The sequence below is a fragment of the Myotis myotis genome, unplaced genomic scaffold, assembly GCF_014108235.1.
Source record: "Myotis myotis isolate mMyoMyo1 unplaced genomic scaffold, mMyoMyo1.p scaffold_m19_p_1, whole genome shotgun sequence".
NCBI classification, from domain to species: Eukaryota; Metazoa; Chordata; class Mammalia; order Chiroptera; family Vespertilionidae; genus Myotis; species Myotis myotis.
In genome coordinates, this window is record NW_023416313.1 from 205,185,134 (window position 1) to 205,202,310 (window position 17,177).

Genomic DNA, 17,177 nt, shown 5'->3' on the forward strand with positions numbered 1-17,177 from the left:
ATAGAGAAGCATTGATTGGCTGCCTTCTGCACGCCCCCTATTGGGGATCAAGCCTGCAATCCAGGCATGTACCCTGACCAGGAATGGAACTGTGGCCTCCTGGCTCATAGGTCAACACTCCACCACTGAGCATGGCCCTTTCTTTTTTAAAATCCTCACCCGAGGACATGCTTAGAGAGAGAGAGAGAGAGAGAGGCATTGATGTGAGAAACATTGACCAGCTGTCTGCCCCACATGTGCCCCCACCAGGAATGGAACCTGCATGTGCCCTGGCTGGGAGTCTAATGGAACCAGCAACCCTTTGGTGCACAGGACAACGCTCAACCCATTGAGCTACTCTGGCTGGCAGCAGGTTCCCTTTCTTAAGTAGCATAACCCGAGAGGCTGCCGATGATCTGGGGGGTCCAGCAGCTGCTGGGAGAGGTCAGGCATGGCTTCCGCTGGCTCAGCCTCTACCTGGAGGCTGCTGTTGGCCCTGGAATCCATGACGGTGAATGTGGGTGATGTCCATGGTTCTGTCTTGCTTTAAGCAAACCCAGGATATAAACATCTGTATTTTTGGGGGTGGGGGTGGGGGAGGGGTTATTCTCTTTATAAAGAATTGAATACAGACTCTCACCGGGTTAGGAGTTGGTGCTGTGTCCTCCTCCTGGCTCTGGGTATTTTTTTTTTTTAATTTATTGCTTAAAGTATTACAAAAGGTATTACATGTGTGTCCATTTTATCCCCCCGCCCTAGACAGTCCCCTAGCCTCCCCTATCCCCCAATGTCTTATGTCCACTGGTTATGCTTATATGCATGCATACAAGTCCTTTAGTTGATCTCTTACCCGCCTCCCTCCTGCCCCTCAACCCTCCCCGGCCTTCCCGCTGCAGTTTGACAATCTGTTTGAGGCAGCTCTGCCTCTGTATCTATTATTGTTCAAAAGTTTATAATGGTCTCTATTATCCATGAATGAGTGAGATCATGTGGTATTTTTCCTTCATTGACTGGCTTATTTCACTTAGCATAATGCTCTCCAGTTCCATCCATGCCGATGCAAATGGTAAGAGTTCCTTCCTTTTTTACAGCAGCATAGTATTCCATCGTGTAGATGTACCACAGTTTTCTAATCCATTCATCTACTGATGGGCACTTAGGCTGTTTCCTTGCTCTTCGTATTATTCTCATGCTCCCGGGCCTCCATTTCTTCACTTGTAGAGCAGTGATGTTGAAACCGGCTCTCCAACCCTAACCAGTTTGGCTCAGTGGCTAGAGCGTTGTCCTGTGGACCAAAGGGTCCCGGGTTTGAGTCTGGTTGCAGGCTCCTCCCCAGCCCAGGTCCTGGTCGGGGCTCATGCAGGAGGCAACCAATCGATATGTTTCTCTCACATCGATATTTCTCTCTGTCTTTCCCTCTCTCTCTCTGTCTTTCTCCTCTCGCTAAAAATCAATGGAAAAATATCCTTAGGGGAGAATTAAAAGAAAAAGAATCTGGCTCTCCATCGGCAAGTCAAGGTGGGGACCACATGGACAACTCCTTTGTGAAATGCACTGTGGGATTGTTTTAAGATGTCAGCTTTCTGGGCGTGTTGTAATAGTATTTGACTCAAAGATAGTTTCGTTGGCACTCAACGTTTTAGCGGCCCTCCCATTGTGTGGATTGGCTGGGGGACTCTGAGAGGAGGCATCTGTCTTGGGTTGGCCTCCTGTCTGGGGTCTAAAATCAGGGTGACGGGTTCCCCTGGGAAGCTAGTGAGGCTCTCCCCCACAGGCAGGCTTTGCAGCCTGGCCAGGGTGTGGCCTGACAGCCTCCAAGCCAGTAGAACTTGGAAAAATATTAGCGGCATTTCACAGGGCCCCCTGCAAGTCCTTAGTACCGCTCTGGGCTTTCAGCAACCCTCCCTAGACAGCTTGTCTCTGCAAACTTCTCCTCACCTCCCTTCTCCCTCCAGCCACCAGCCTCCCGGTCCCACCCCATTTCCTCCTCCCGTCAGCCCCTGCCTGCCTTTCCCCAAGTGTTTCTAAAAGATATTTGATTTCAGTGAAAGCTAGGCTGACATCGATGCAATGTGCTCTCACCCTTTGTGCTTGTTGGAAGGCGGAGGGCTCCTCCGGGGATTCTGGGTAATTGGGTTAGTGGCCAGCTCATGTCAGGAAATTAAAAGGAGGCCCCGATCAGGTTCCTGCTGCATGGGATTTAATGGCTTTGTATTTATAGAGTATTCTGCCTCTAGCCCATGCCAGAAATACCACCTTTCTGGCCCTTTGAATGAAGAAAGAAGATGAGAGATGGCTTACCTTTAAAAATTCTGTTTCTTTTCCAAAATGCATTGGTGTTCTGAAACAAACCGCCTCTCCTGCATTTCAGAGGATAGCTTTGAACTGGAGCCGGAGAACTCAGATATATGTTTGTATCCCCGACCACTTTCCATCCTACGCGCACACACAGACACACACACATGCACACATGCGTGCACGCACACATATGTCTGATGGCTCACAAGATCATCCCACGTGGCCTGAAGCCTCTGGGCCACTCAGGCACGATGACCTGTGACCTCTGGCCAGGAAAGCGTGGATGGAAAGGGGTGCAGGGGATGATCGTATCTGCTGCGTCCTTATTACTGCTCAGTCAGGCTCTCTGTGCTTCAAGCATTGGGTAACAGGATTAGGGGCCATACAGACCCAGTAAACCCCCGCATCACCACTTATCAGCTCCTTGGGCAATTTACTTATGACTCTCTAAGCCTCCCTCTCCTCCTCTGTAAAAGGGGAATAATAATGGCCATTTTCATCTTGCTCCCACTTTACAAGGACAGCCCCTAGAGTTGTACCACAAGGCAGAGTGTTGGTCATTGATTTGAGATAGGTACCCTTCATCCTGTCATAAAGTTGGTTTTCCTTTGTGATCCAGAAGGCACTGTTGTCTCTCACACAGCCTTTCTCCCCACTCCTTGAATGATGACCTTCCTTCACATTTTCCTGGGGGGTAAAAAAAATAGAAACAGTCACGTGGGGGAATTTCTTACCCTTCTGCGATTGAATCCACAAACCAACCTGCTTCTTTTCTGCATTCACTCTCGTTAGAGCCAGCTCTGCTCCTATCAGAAGCCAGTCTACCACCTGTGCTCCAAACCCCTCTTTTTTAGCGAGGACTTCACTCCTAGAGCATTTCTCTGCTTCGAGCCCTGTCACACTCTGCCTCGCTCACGAGTGGCTCATTTCCATCAGCACACTCACTGATATACTTCGGTTCTCCTATTTTGAAAACAAAATTAAAATGCATAACTGTATTTTCGGTCTTTATCTCCATCTAGCTATTGCTCCATTACTCTGCTCCCTTCTCAACAAAACTTGCCCAAAGGAGTTGTCAGATTTACTATATCTTTTTCCTTACTCCATCCACTTTTTTAAAAACTTCCTTACAAAGTAAACACTGAGTAGATCCAGAAAAATATTTATAGTACTGCGTTATATTAGTTAGGGTAAGGCTAGGCTCCTGTATTAGAGAGAGAGAGAGAGAGAGAGAGAAAGAGAGAGAGAGAGAGAGAGAGAGAGAGAGGCACTCCTTTCCTCCCTCAAAAACCAAAACAAACAACTGAAAAACCAGAAACGTAAGCATGATAAAAGTTTAGTTCTCTCTCATCTCTCATGTAACAGTCAACAGTCAGAGGTTTTCCAGGATTGATTGGCAGCTGGGCCATCCTTAGCAAGTGGCTTCCATGTGTGGACCCAGTCCTCCATCTCCTTGAGAGCCAGATCATTTGAAGGGCGGGACCCAGAGTGGCACATGGCCCTTTCATTCACAGTCCATTGGAGAACCTGGTCACATGGCCATACTGCTCTGCAAGGAATTCTGGGAATTGCAGTCATTAGCTGGGATACGATGTGCCCAGTTAAAATTCTTGATATGAAAAGAGGAATAACATTTTATTTGTTTATTTATTTATTTTTATATGTTTTATTGATTTTTTACAGAGAGGAAGGGAGAGGGACAGAGAGTTAGAAACATCGATGAGAGAGAAACATCGATCAGCTGCCTTCTGCATACCCCTTACTGGGGATGTGCCCGCAACCAAGGTACATGCCCTTGACCGGAACCGAACCTGGACCCTTCAGTCCCCCGGCCAACGCTCTATCCACTGAGCCAAACCAGTCAGGGCGGAATAACATTTTAGAGGACAAGCATTGTTATTTGCCAAAAATATACATGACGGATGAAGAATATTGATGCCTTCCATCTAGAGCAGCCGTGGGCAAACTATGGCCCGCGGGCCGGATCCGGCCCGTTTGAAATGAATAAAACTAAAAAAAAAAAAAGACCGTACCCTTTTATGTAATGATGTTTACTTTGAATTTATATTAGTTCACACAAACACTCCATCCATGCTTTTGTTCCGGCCCTCTGGTCCAGTTTAAGAACCCATTGTGGCCCTCGAGTCAAAAAGTTTGCCCAGCCCTGATCTAGAGTAAGAAAAAGACGATTACCTTTGCTTTTGAGGTTCTCTGTGTTCTTCCTCATTTCCGTTACCCTCAGAGGTAACCATTATCCCACTTTTGCATTGTTTTCCCCTTGACTATCTTTATAGTGTCATCACATGTCTATATCTCTCATGGTTGTTTTTTAGTTTTAATAAAATTATCCAATACATACTCTTCTGCATCTTGATATTTTAGCCAATATTTCTGAAGTGAATGCTTCTTGTTGCATGGTGCTGTAATTCATTTGTTTTCATATCGACCCAATAGTAAATGTTTTAGGCTTTGTGGGCCAAGAGGTCTCTGTCTTGACTACTTAACTCTGACATGGTAATGTGGATGCAGCCACAGATAATATGTAAATGAACGAATGGTACTGCGTTCTGTTAAAATAGGCAGAGGGCTGGGTTTGGCTCACAGAGCATGAGTTTAGTGGGGTTTATTTAACTTTCTGCTGTTGATGGACGTTTGGATTTCAGGGCTTTTGCTATTACAAATAGTGTTGTGCCCATGCTTCCCGTTGCACACATGTAAGGACTTATAGGCCTGGCTGTGGAAGGGCCAGATGTGCACATCTGCAGCTGTAAGAGATGACGTTAAACTGTTTTTGATTTGTTGTCCTGATTTACCATGTGCATTCAGATGTTTTGGTTGCTCCCTATACTCACCCCTTTTGCATTTTAGCTGGTGAGTGTAAAGCAGTGTCTTCTTACTGCTTTGATATATATTTTCTCGACTATGAGGTAAGCATATTTTACATGTTTTATTAGCCACTTGGGATTCCTTTTCTGTGAGGGGCTTGTCCAAGCCTTTCCCTATTTTTCTGGCTTCTGTTTGTTTGTTTATTAATGGTTGTAGAAATCTTTATATATTCTGGTCATTTTGTTAGACCTTTTTCAGTTGTTAGTTTTGTAAAAATCTCACTTGTCGCTTCTTTCTCTTTACGGAGTCCCATGATGAACAGAAATTAGTAATTTTATTAAATGGAATTTATTATCTTTTCCTTTATGGCTTGCATGTTTATGTCATTTAAAAAATATTTTCCTAACCTGCTTTGTAGAGATATTTCCTTAATCTGCCTTCCCCACTTGGGTCGTTGGTCCTGCTGGAGTTGAGTTTTGAGTACGGTGAGCTGGTCACCTTCAGTTTGCTCCGATGGGCTTCATTCCTGACCACGCAGAACCTGCCCTCCACAGCCCCTGAGTTGCTGAACCTGATTTCTGCTCACTCAGCCTCTCAGCAATAGGATTTCACACAATTTTCCAGCCCTCCTTGGCCCTTTTTCTCTTTGCTTTTCTGACACCGTGCTTGCCTTACCTCTCTGACCATGCTTTTTAGTCTTCTTAGCAAGCTCCTCCTCTTTCCTCTTGACCTGTATATTTTGATGTTATTCTGGATGTGGAACCAGGCCCTCTTCCTCTCCTACACCCTGCAGGTGATCTCGTCTAGATCCGAGACTAGGTACAGATGACCCTCAGTCTTAACCTCCAGTTCCAGCTCCTTCCCCACATTTAAGACTCCAGAATCTAACTGTCCTACTGGCATTTTCACTTGGATCCCTTACAAGGCATCAAAGATGCAACACATCTAGAGAGGAACTCTAGATTTTCCCCACCCCTCCCTCCACCATTCCAGGCTTCCCCATTTCCGGAATGGCATCTCTGTATGACCATCGCTCAAGCAAAACCTCGTAGCCACCCATAGGTTTTGGCCTGCATAACAGTGTGACGATCCCCCTCTGAGTCAATGTCCAAAATGCATTTCAGATCTGCCTTCTTAGCTTCCTATGACCCTGACTCTGGTCCAGGGAAGCAAGTTTCCAAACTGGACTTCTGATTCCGCCCTTGGTCCCATTCATCTGACTCCCACAGCAGCCTGAGTGGCTTTTAAAACCCTAATATGATTCTGTCGCTTTGCTTTACATTATTCAGGGACGTTCTATTGCCCTTTGAATAAAATCTAAGCACTTGACTCTGGTCTTCAAGACCCTGCTCAATCTAGCGCCTCCCCACCTCGTCAGTGCCATCTTGCACCATTCCTCTCCTGCCCCTCACTTCTACTCACTCTGTGGCAGCCTCACCAGCTTCCTTGTGATTCTCAAGCATGACAGGTAGGATCCTCGGGCTGTTTCCTCTGCCTGGAATGCTCTCCCCAGCCTGGCTCCTCAATGTAAATGCCTCCTCAGAAAGGCCTTTCTTCCCACTTCATTTCTATTGTATCCCATGATGTACTTCCTATGAATTTCTCCCAGTCTGAAATGATCTTATTTATTCTTTTGTTTGTATTCTTGTTCACTCTGACAGCCTCTTACACAATTGTTCTTGATTTAGGAACTCACAAATCCTTTTGAAAATCCAGTGTCTATCATAAGACATACGCAAGTACCAGCACATAAAATTTTGCTGACAATTTAAGAGCTTCGCAGAACTGAGAGGTTCCTGAAGCCAGATTGAGAGCTGATGTTGCAGAATCAGACTTTTAGAAATAGAAAGGACCTGAGGAATCATCGGGACCCCAGGATGGCCAAATGCTTTTAGTTGGACTCTCTTCTCTAGGGTGGGGTGTGGCTGCCTAGAGGCATGATTGAAAGGCTTCTTAGGCTGGCTTCTTAGGCAGTGTCTGGGATCAGTAGGCAAGAGTGCCATGAGTGATTAGCAATGTCTGCCACAGACTGGGAAAGGGAGGGCAGTGGCATTGCCGAGAGCTATTTGCCATGTCTGATCTGGTGCATCTGAATTTAAGTGATTTGCCCAAGGCCACACAGTTAGTAAATAACAAACCTGGGTGGAATCTAGTCTCCTGGGTTATGTAAGAGTTCCTCCTAAGAAGCCCGTTTCAACTCAAGTAGAGGGCTTGACCAGTAGCAGAGCCCATAGGACTTCCTTAAAAGGGAAAGGAAGGGGAGGTTGGGCTGAAATAATTTTTCCTTGGAGGGTGTATAGTTTGGGGACTTCCTGGTAGCGGGGAATGCAGCCATAGCTGCAAATGTCCTTGGGGAAATGATCCCCTGGGTGAGAAGGATCCCCAGGAGAGAGCAGCACCAGATGGACACTTTCCTAATAGGCAGGAGGCCAGAGGCTCATCCCTCAGTACCATTGTACCCACCCTGGAGCAGCTGGCACCGCCTGGGGATATTAGGTGGCATGCGTGCTTCTCCACCTCTTGGCTTTCATTGAGTCCGTGTAAGACACTCTTCACTATGGCGATATGGCACCGGGGTGAGAGGCAGCCCCCAACAGCCGTCCTTTCCAAGGTCGCAAGGTGAGCTCACCTGTCACCCAGAAATCCCCTCAGGACAGGTGGCTGGAGGCAGTCCCACATATGCAGGGGATGTGGGTGAGTGGTTAGGGCATTCTGCTGGGGCGCCCATCGGCATATCCACAGCCTCTGGGCCCACAAGAGCCCAGGGTACCCACATCACCCTTGGGTGGTTTTCTCCTTTTCCTGGAGATGGTCAGCTGTGCATTGGTAGGACATAGAGGCAAAGAGTCAACCGCTAAGACCCTTGGGAAGAACATGGGTCAGATAAAAGTACTGAAATAAAAGCTGGGGGGGGGGGGGGTTGATGCAGTGCTCCCCAGACCTGGCAGATAGTCAGAATTATTAGAGGAGCTTTGAAAAATGACCCATTCCTGGACATCACCCCAGAACCGCTGACACAGGGTAAGTCCTCCGAGTCGGCGTAGCTCTCAAGTTCAGGGCTAGGGAGGTGGGACTGGAGATGAAGGTTCAGCTCCTCCCTCTGACACTTCCTGGTTGTGTGACCATGAGCAAGTCGCCTGATCTTTCTGAGCCTCACTTTTCACGTGGGAAAATGCTAATGTCTTCTACCTCCTTTCCCACTGTTCCGCAGATCAAAGGAGATATGGAAATAGCTCTGTTAACTGTGAAGCATTTCACTGCATGTCCATGAATCTGCTTCATCGTTAATATGCCAAGGGCATTGGATTTGAGGGAAGCGAGTGGGGTTCCTGGGTAAGGGGAGGAGAAGGGTCTTGACCACAAGACCCTTTGCATGTCAGGAGCGATCCCGCCCTTACGTGTGGACAGCAGCTCCGCAGAGGAGGCCGGGAAGGACATGGGCTCCAAGGCCTTGTCTGAGCCTTTCCGTCCGGGAGAGAAACATGACAGGGGCAGCGCCTGGGACGGGCTCGGGGCCAGGTGCAGGGCCACGCTTTTCAGAGCTCTGCCGGTTATTTTTAGTGCCTGGGTATAAATGAAAGAAATTTAAACTGCCCCCCGCAGCTGCCGCCCTGCACACTCGGCTATTTTTACTTCCGAAAGACTGGGCTCTGGTCCAGCTGAGGGAGGGAAACGGAGAAGAAAGGTGGAGGGTCGGGGTGGGGGTGGAGAATTGGGAATTATTTTTCTTCCATTAAGAAAATAGTCAGAAGCCCGATGTTATCAGTCAGCAAGTGGACATCCGATCCAGGATGTGGCAGCCACCAGCCCTGGGCGCTCTGGGCACCCTGACATGCCTGCAGTGGGTTGGAGAGGTCAGCAGGTGGGGCATGGGTTGCAGAGAGGTTTGGGGAGCCCCGCTCCCCTCCTCCCAAGGGGGCCTGCAGCTTCTTTGATGTTGCCTGTGCCCTAAGCTGGGGAGTGAGATTGGATACTGCAGACATGGAGACAGCAGCCTAGTGATGAGACTCGGGGGGGTGAGGGGGGGGTTGGGGGCCTCAGGACTGCAGCCAAGGGTGGGGTCTCTGCCCTCTGCCCTGGGTGCATATTCAGGAGAGCGCTGTGTTGGAGCTGTGTGCCCTGGCACAACCTCTCTGAACCTCAGTTTCTTCCGGGCTTTCGTTTAGCGCATCCGGCCCGTGGCAGTTATAGCGAAGGAGGTGTGTTTCTCCCTCTTCCCAGGAGGAAAGCAGGTAGTTCAGGCCAGACTCTACCGCCTTCAATAGCAGATGAAAGGAAAGCAAGTACTATGAAGTGCCTACTGTGTACCAAGCACTTTGCCATGTTTCACACATTTTATGTTATTTAATTCCTCTAACCTGAGAAAGGTGAAACATATAAAAAACCTTTTACCAGCTTTATTGAGATAAAATTCACCCATTTAAAGTATGCAAATCAATGGTTTTTAGGTATATTACAGTATTAATGTTTTTTAATTATAGAAAAATATATAATGATTCCCACTTTAAAACCCATTCTTAAATGTACAATTTAATGACATGAAGTACATTCACAGTGTTTTGCAACCATCACTACTATTTCCAAAACCTTTTCACCATCCCAAACAGAAACTACTCATTAAACAATAACTCCCATCCTTCCTGCCCTCCAACCCCTGGCAACCTTCAATCTACTTCCAGTCTATTCTAGGTATTCTTATGAGTAAAATCACACAATACCTCTCATTTTGTGTCTGGCTTATTTCACTTAGTATGTTTTCCAAGTCCATCCATGTTGTAGCATGTATCAGATTTTATTCCTTTTTATGACTGAGTATAGTGCCACATTTTGTTTATCCCTTCATCTGTCAATAGATAATTGGGTTGCCTCACCTTTTGGCTATCTTCTATCCTATATAATAAAAGGCTAATATGCAAATAGACTGAACAGCAGAATGACCGGCCACTATGATGCACACTGACCACCAGGGGGCAGACACTCAACACAGGAGCTGCCCCCTGGTGGCCAGTGTGCTCCCACAGCGGGAGCGCCACTCAGCTGGAAGCTGGGCTCATGGCTGGCGAGTGCAGCGGTGGTGGCCTCCGCAGCAGCAGCAGTAAAGACCCTCAGGGGATGTCCACGGGCCTAAGCCAGCAGTCGGACATCCCCCGAAGGGTCCCAGACTGCGACAGGGCACAGGCTGGGCTGACGGACCCCTGCCCCGTGCACGAGTGTCGTGCATTGGGCCTCTAGTATGTATATAAAAGCCTAACCGACCGTTCGACCATTTTCCTGGTAGCTATGATGCACAATGACCACCAGGGGGCAGATGCTCCAACCAGTAGAGGAGGGAGCCCGTTTCCTCGCAGAATCGGCTGTGGGTTAGGTTGCTGCTGGGGCACTGTTGGCCCCAAATCTGCTTCACCTGCACCCCGGACCCAGAGAGGAGGGAGCCCGATTCCGGGGTGCATCATCCAAGAACCACCCTCTCACAATCCGGGACCCCTCAGGGGATGTCGGAGAGCCAGTTTCGGCCCGATCCCCACAGGCCAGGCCAAGGAATCCGTGCACTGGGCCTCTAGTTGTGAATAATGCTGCAATGAACATTGGTGTGCCAGTATCTGAATTCCTGATTTCAATTCTTTTGCATATAGTATACCTAGGAGTGGAAATACTTGGTCATATGATAATTCTGTTTAGCTTTTTGAAGAACCACTAAGCTGTTTTTCACAACAGCAACATCGTTTTATATTTCCACAAGGAGTAGTTACAATTTCTTAATTAACCTTTTTATTTTGAGATCGTTGTAGATTCACATGCAGTTGTAAGAAATAATACAGGAGATCCCATGTGCTCGTTACCCAGTTTCTCCAGTGGTAACATCTTGTAAAACTATAGGACAATATCTCAGCAGACAATTGCCTTGACTATATCAGTCAAGATATAGGACATTTTCAAGGGTGAAGTATTTTTAATATTAATAATAGTGGCTAACACTTAGCACTTCCTATGTGCCATCTATATATAATATTTTCAATGCCTTACATGTATTAACTCACTTAATCCTCACAACAATCCTACAAGGTAAGTACCATTATTAGCCCCATTTTACAGGTACAGAAATTGAGGCACAGGGAAGTGAAGAAGTAGTAAGGGGTAGAGTCAGGGCTGACCCTGAGCCTAGTGCTTTTTTCTTCTGTTCCAGAGGCCTCCACAAAGTAAAGTTGCTGCTCTCGAAGTAAACACAGTCACCAGGTAGGCATAGGAAGCTGTAGTCAGGAAGGCCCCCGGGCGCTTGCATCCAGGTGTGATGATGGAGCATCTCAGCCTGGACTAGGTTACTCTTTCTGTTCACCTTGTCTTCCCCCTGTTCCTTGCCAGGGTGACCAAGCCCATCCCACCTCCCCGCTGTCTTGGTCAGGGTTGGGCCAGAGCAGATGTGAGAACTGGGGCTGCATTTAGAGGTCAAAGTCTTGGCCACACCCTGGCCCAACAGAAAGGGACAGAAATGTTGGGAGTCGGGAATAAACACCCCAAGCTCCCCATTCCCTCGTCTCCTGTGGCGCCTCCAGGAAGCACACCTGGTAGGAAGCCAGGGGACAGTGGATCCCAGGAGACAGCAGGGCAGGGGAGAGGAGAGTGTGGAACCGGAGGAGCAAAGGAAGCCCAGCCTACCCAGCAGCACAGAAAGCTGCTCGGGGGGAGCTGTCTCTGCCTCTGACAGCGTGGAGGCCACAGTGGGGCCTTCTGTGGATTATACGCTGTGGTACGGCCTCTGGGCAGGATCGGCCCACCAGCGATGAGGGAGGCTGTCCTCAGCTGAGGCCACACAGGCTTCCACGTGCTCTGTGGCATCTCTGGGGGTGCCATTCAGACTGAGTTCTAGGCGAATGGTGCCCCGGAGCTGTGCGATGTGGTCCTGGCAGGGTCTCTCTGCTGCTTGTCTTCTAACATGAAGGCTCTTGGCCCGTTGAGAGATGCCGGGTGCCAGAGAGGTTAGAGCCTGGGCTCTGGAGTCAGACTCAGGTTCTACCTGTGTGGCCTCGGCAAGTGACTCCTCCTCTCTTAGCCTCACTTTCCCATATGTAAAATGGGATAGTAAAAGCGGCTCCCTCATAGGATGGCTGCGATTCCTAAGGGAAACCCATACGATGCTCAGAGCACAAGCTGTACCTGGTAGCAACTGGTCAGTAGACGTGAACTTCTGCTTATACTTGTGTCCACAAGATTTAGGGGGGTCATCCTGTTGCCAAGAAGGGGGGCAATTCCTTATCTGGTTTTGGGCTCAACGAAAGGAGTCGGTCTGCACAGGTGCATGTATTTAGTGATTATCACCCTTTTTTGTGTTCATGGTGCTTACAAACTTAAATTTTGGCCTGCATCTGTGAAGAGGTTAAACCAGCAGTTCTCAACCCGTGGGTCGCAACCCCTTTGGCGGTCGAACGACCCTTTCACAGGGGTCGCCTAAGACCATCCCGCATATCAGATATTTACATTATGATCTGTTATTACATCATAACAGTAGCAACATTACAGTTATGAAGCAGCAACGAAAATAATTTTATGGTTGGGTCACAACATGAGGAACTGTATTTAAAGGGCCAGAAGGTTGAGAACCACTAGGTTAAACGTGTTGAGCAGTGGTTAAAACCAAGGACATGTTTATGACAGTACTTGGAGATCTGGCACACTCTACACACGAGTATTATTAATGCTTGTTTACATTCAGAAAGTACCAATAAGATGATACAATCAATCCAATAATCCCAGGCAGGAATTGTGAATTAATTAGTATTTTGATCTGCTCCCTGAGCCTATTTTGTTAAATATAAGGACACAAATAATAAGACAACTCCCATTTCAAGCTCATGTCTCCTTTTTTTTTCAGTTTGGTATTTGTAAGACTTCAACATCCTAATTTAAAAGTCATTGCCCATAGTGTCGGTGGAAATTGCTCTCCACTGTGAGTTGCGAGAACTTGACTAGAGTGGCTTAAGCACTGATGAATGAGATCGATTTCCCCTCTAACGGGAAGTGTGGAGTCGGGCGGTTGCTGCATTGCACAGGCTGCTCAGACACAGCATCAAGTGCTCCGGCTCTTTCTTCGGGCTCTTTGCTGTCCTCACATGGCTGCCTCTCGGTTGCAAGGTGGTGGCCACAGCTCTGGGCTTCACCGTCCAGGTCAGGGTAGGAGAAAGGCAACAGTAGCTACGTCAGCTCAGCTCGTGTGACTCTTATCAGAAAGGCAAAACATTCCTGGAAAGCCCCCACCGTGGAATTTCCCTTTTATCCCGTTGGCCAGAAACAGGTCATATGACCAGCCCTTGTTAACTGGAAAAGTGGATAACAGGATGGTTGGGACTGACTAGGGCACATTGTCTTCACAAACAGAACCCTGGTTCTGTTCGTGTGGAAGAGGGGGGAATGGAATGAAAACTGGGTAGACAGCTAGTGACGTCTGCCAGACCCAACTGTGAGAACTGGGTGATCCACTTCTCAAGGTTTCATGATCCGACATCTTGCTCTCAGGATGAAAACCCAGTCCATACCTTTTGAGGAAGGGCTTCTTGTTTACTAAAAAAAATCTATACTAATAAAAGGGTAATATGCTAATTAGACCAGGAGACCTTCCAGACAAAGCCATGGTGGCGGGGCTGAGACAGAGATGGTTAGGCACTATCAGGCTGGCAGGAGAGGGCAGTTGGGGGCAAGCAGGCCAGCAAAGGGGGGGGGGGCAGTTGGGGGTGATCAGACCAGCAGGGGGGGCGGGGAAAGTTAAGGGTGATCAGGTTGGAAGGGGGGCAGTTGGGGGCAATCAGGCAGGCAGGCAGAGTGGTTAGGGGCGATCAGGCAGGCAGGCAGGTGAGCGGTTAGGAGCCAGTGGTGCTGGATTGCTTAATCCAGCAGTCAGATATCCCCTAAGGGGTCCCAGATTGGAGAGGGTGCAGGCTGGGCTAAGGGACACCCCCCCCACATGAATTTTGTGCACCGGGCCACTAGTATCCTTCCTATCTAATAAAAGAGAAATATGGTAATTGGTGTATGACCGCTACCCTTCCCATTGGCTAATCAGGGAGATATGCAAATTAACTGCCAGCCAAGATAGCGGATGGCAGCCAGGCAGCTGACGCGAACAGGGAGGCTTGCTTGCTTCAGTGACGGAGGGAGCCAAGCTTCCCTGCCTGCCTTGCCGGCCTCTCAGCTGCTCTCTAAGCAACATTGTAACAAATATAGAAGCTAAACAAAACCCCAGGCTTCAGCCAGCAGGACCGCAACATTGTTTCAAATACAGAAGGGTAAACAAAGGCCAGAAACCTGCTTTCAGCAGTGGAGGTCTCATAGCTGGAGCCGAGCCTCAGAGCTAAAGCTGGCCCAGAATAAAAAAAAAAAGGAAAAAAGGACAGGTTGGGAGCTTCAGTCACCCGCCAGCCTGAAAATGGCCCTAAGCCCCTCACCCAGGCTGGCCAGGCACCCCAGTGGGGACCCCCACCCTAAAGGGTGTGTGACCAGCTGCAAACAGTCATCATCCCCTCACCCAGGCTGGCCAGGCACCCAAGCGGGACCCCCACCCTGATCCAGGACACCCTTCAGGGCAAACCAGCTGGCCCCACCCGTGCACCAGGCTTCTATCCTATATAGTAAAAGGGTAATATGCCTCCCAGCACCGGGATCAGCGGAGCCGCGAGGCCTCCCAGCACCGGGATCAGCGTGACAGGGGGCAGCACCCAAACCCCCTGATCGCCCTGCGGCTCTGTGTGTGACAGGGGCCGGGGCCACAACCTCCCTATCCGCCCTGCTCTGTTCGTGACAGGGGAAGGTGCCCCAACCCCCTGATCAGCCCTGCTCTGTGCCTGATAGCGGGAAGCTCCCCAACCCCCTGATCGCCCTGCGGCTCTGTGTGTGACAAGGTGCGGCACCCCAACCCCCTGATCGGCCCTGCTCTGTGTGTGACAGGGGGGAGCTCCCCAACCCCCTGATTGCCCTGCAGCTCTGTGTGTGACAGGGTGCGGTGCCCCAACCTCCCCCCCCATCGGCCCTGCCCTGAGTGTGACAGTAGCGGCACCCCAACCCCCTGATCCACCCTGCTCTGTGTGTGACAGGGGGCGGTGCCCCAACTCCCCTATCGGCCCTGCTCTGTGCGTGACAGGGGGGAGTTCCCCAACCCCCTGATGGGCCCTGCTCTGTGCATGACAGGGGGAGCTCCCCAACCTCCTGATGGGCCCTGCTCTGTGTGTGACAGGGGGGAGCTCCTCAACCCACTGATCGGCCCTGCTCTGTGTGTGACAGGGTACAGAGCCCCAACCCCCCTGATGGGCCCTGCTCTGTGCGTGATAGGGGGCAGCGCCCCAACCCCCTGATCAGCCCTGCTCTGAGCCCGACCAGGGGTTGCACCTAGAGATTGGGCCTGCCCTCTGCCACCGGGAGCAGGCCTAAGCCAGCAGGTCATTATCTCCCGAGGGGTCCCAGACTGCAAGAGGGCACAGGCCGGGCTGAGGGACCTCCTCTCCCCCTCAAGTGCACAAATTTTTGTGCACCGGGCCTCTAGTATATATATAAAAACACACTGGCCGATAAAAGTCTAAGCACCATTGAGCAATGTCCGTTTAGGTAGAATGCAGAGGAATTCAGACCTCTGTGCCCTTGTGGAGCTGACCCTTCTCAGTGCAGAGCAGATCATGTCAATAAAGATAAATGCATAGGAGGCAAGGAGGGGATTGGCCTGAAAACACTGTGCAAATATAGAAAATAAAGAGTGCTTGGCCATGGAAGGAGGGTGCCCAAGGAAGTTCAAGTCCATAAAGGGTTGTCTGTGGAAGGGTATCATCTTGTTGGATGGGGTGAAGGCTAGGAACTGATTCAGAGACAGAATGTAGCTCAATACAAGGGGGACATTTCCTAAGGAATGAATGGCCTGTCTTGAGGGAGTGGATTTCTGGAGGGACAAATGGAAACTGGAGAAAAGATCAGACTCTGAGATTTTCTGCTTCCTAAGTCTGGGGGGCTTCATTTCAGCGGGGCGCACCATGTTACTCGGACACTGGATCGGGCAACAAAGACGAACGAAAGTCCTTGCCCAGGAGATGCCCACAGTCCCCCAGGGAGAGGGATGTGCGCTGTATTGTGAAAAGTTGTTGTTTTGCCTGTAGTTACTGTAAGAGAGGATGAGCAAAGGGAGCCCAGGAAGAGTGTCAGGAGAGAGAATGCTTAAACCGGGCCTTCAGACAGTCAGGGTGTGAATTGCCTTTGGGAATAGTGTGGGCAGGAGGGATAAGGGCACTTCCCTTAAGTGGTGCCCTTCTGCCCAGTCCCCGCCTCTGGGAAGGAGTCCCTGGGTTGAGAAGCACATGCTTCTGCCACAGGACCCTTCTACTGGAAACGATCGTTTGCAAACCCTGCCTGGGGCGCAGGTGTGGGGGCAGGGTGCTCAGCAAATGGGGCAGACCAGGGCCCTGTCCTCTGAGAGCCCATTGAATTGAAGAGCTGATGGGACTGGAGGGAAGCAAGCAGGAGGGGGCAGAAGTGCCAGGTGAATGCTGAGGCACAGGGTGCTGGGTGACAGCCTCACCTGCCTGCTGGAACCACTTCCCAACTTGCCGAGCATTTCCCCATTAGTATGTCATTGGAACGTCACAAAAGCCACGTTCGGTGAGTGGAGTTGGCGTTACTACTGCCTCCTCCCCTGTACGTGATGAGGGAACCAAGGCTACATGACCCGTAAGGGGCAGAGACAGGCCTGGGACCTTGATCATCGGATCCCCTGGGCTGAGGTGATTACAGGGAAAGCAGGCGGGAAGCGAGGGGAGTAAAGACATCTCACACCACAGGTCGGTTTGTGCGTAATCAAAAACAACTTAAAAAAATACAACAAAATGACCTGATAATTGATACATTTATTGATTAAAGCCATTGACCACTGTGCTATAAAGATCTGGAGGAGAAAATTTAAAGGAGAGTTTACACTTTTGTGCCCTGGGAGGTCATACCTGGAATGGCAAAGAGCTTGGATGCTGGCTTTTTTTATTAGGAAAACTAGCTAAATCTCACTGGGGGAGAAAGCCGGGGGGGTGGGGGGATAAAATAGGGATAATAGCACC

The 17,177-nt window shown here is 49.5% G+C and overlaps 1 protein-coding gene across 2 annotated transcripts in view; it reads left to right on the forward strand.

Annotated features, from left to right (window-relative positions):
- ESRRB (estrogen related receptor beta) overlaps positions 1–17,177 on the forward strand; it is a 169,117-nt gene that overhangs the window by 129,380 nt on the left and 22,560 nt on the right. The window lies entirely within an intron of this gene.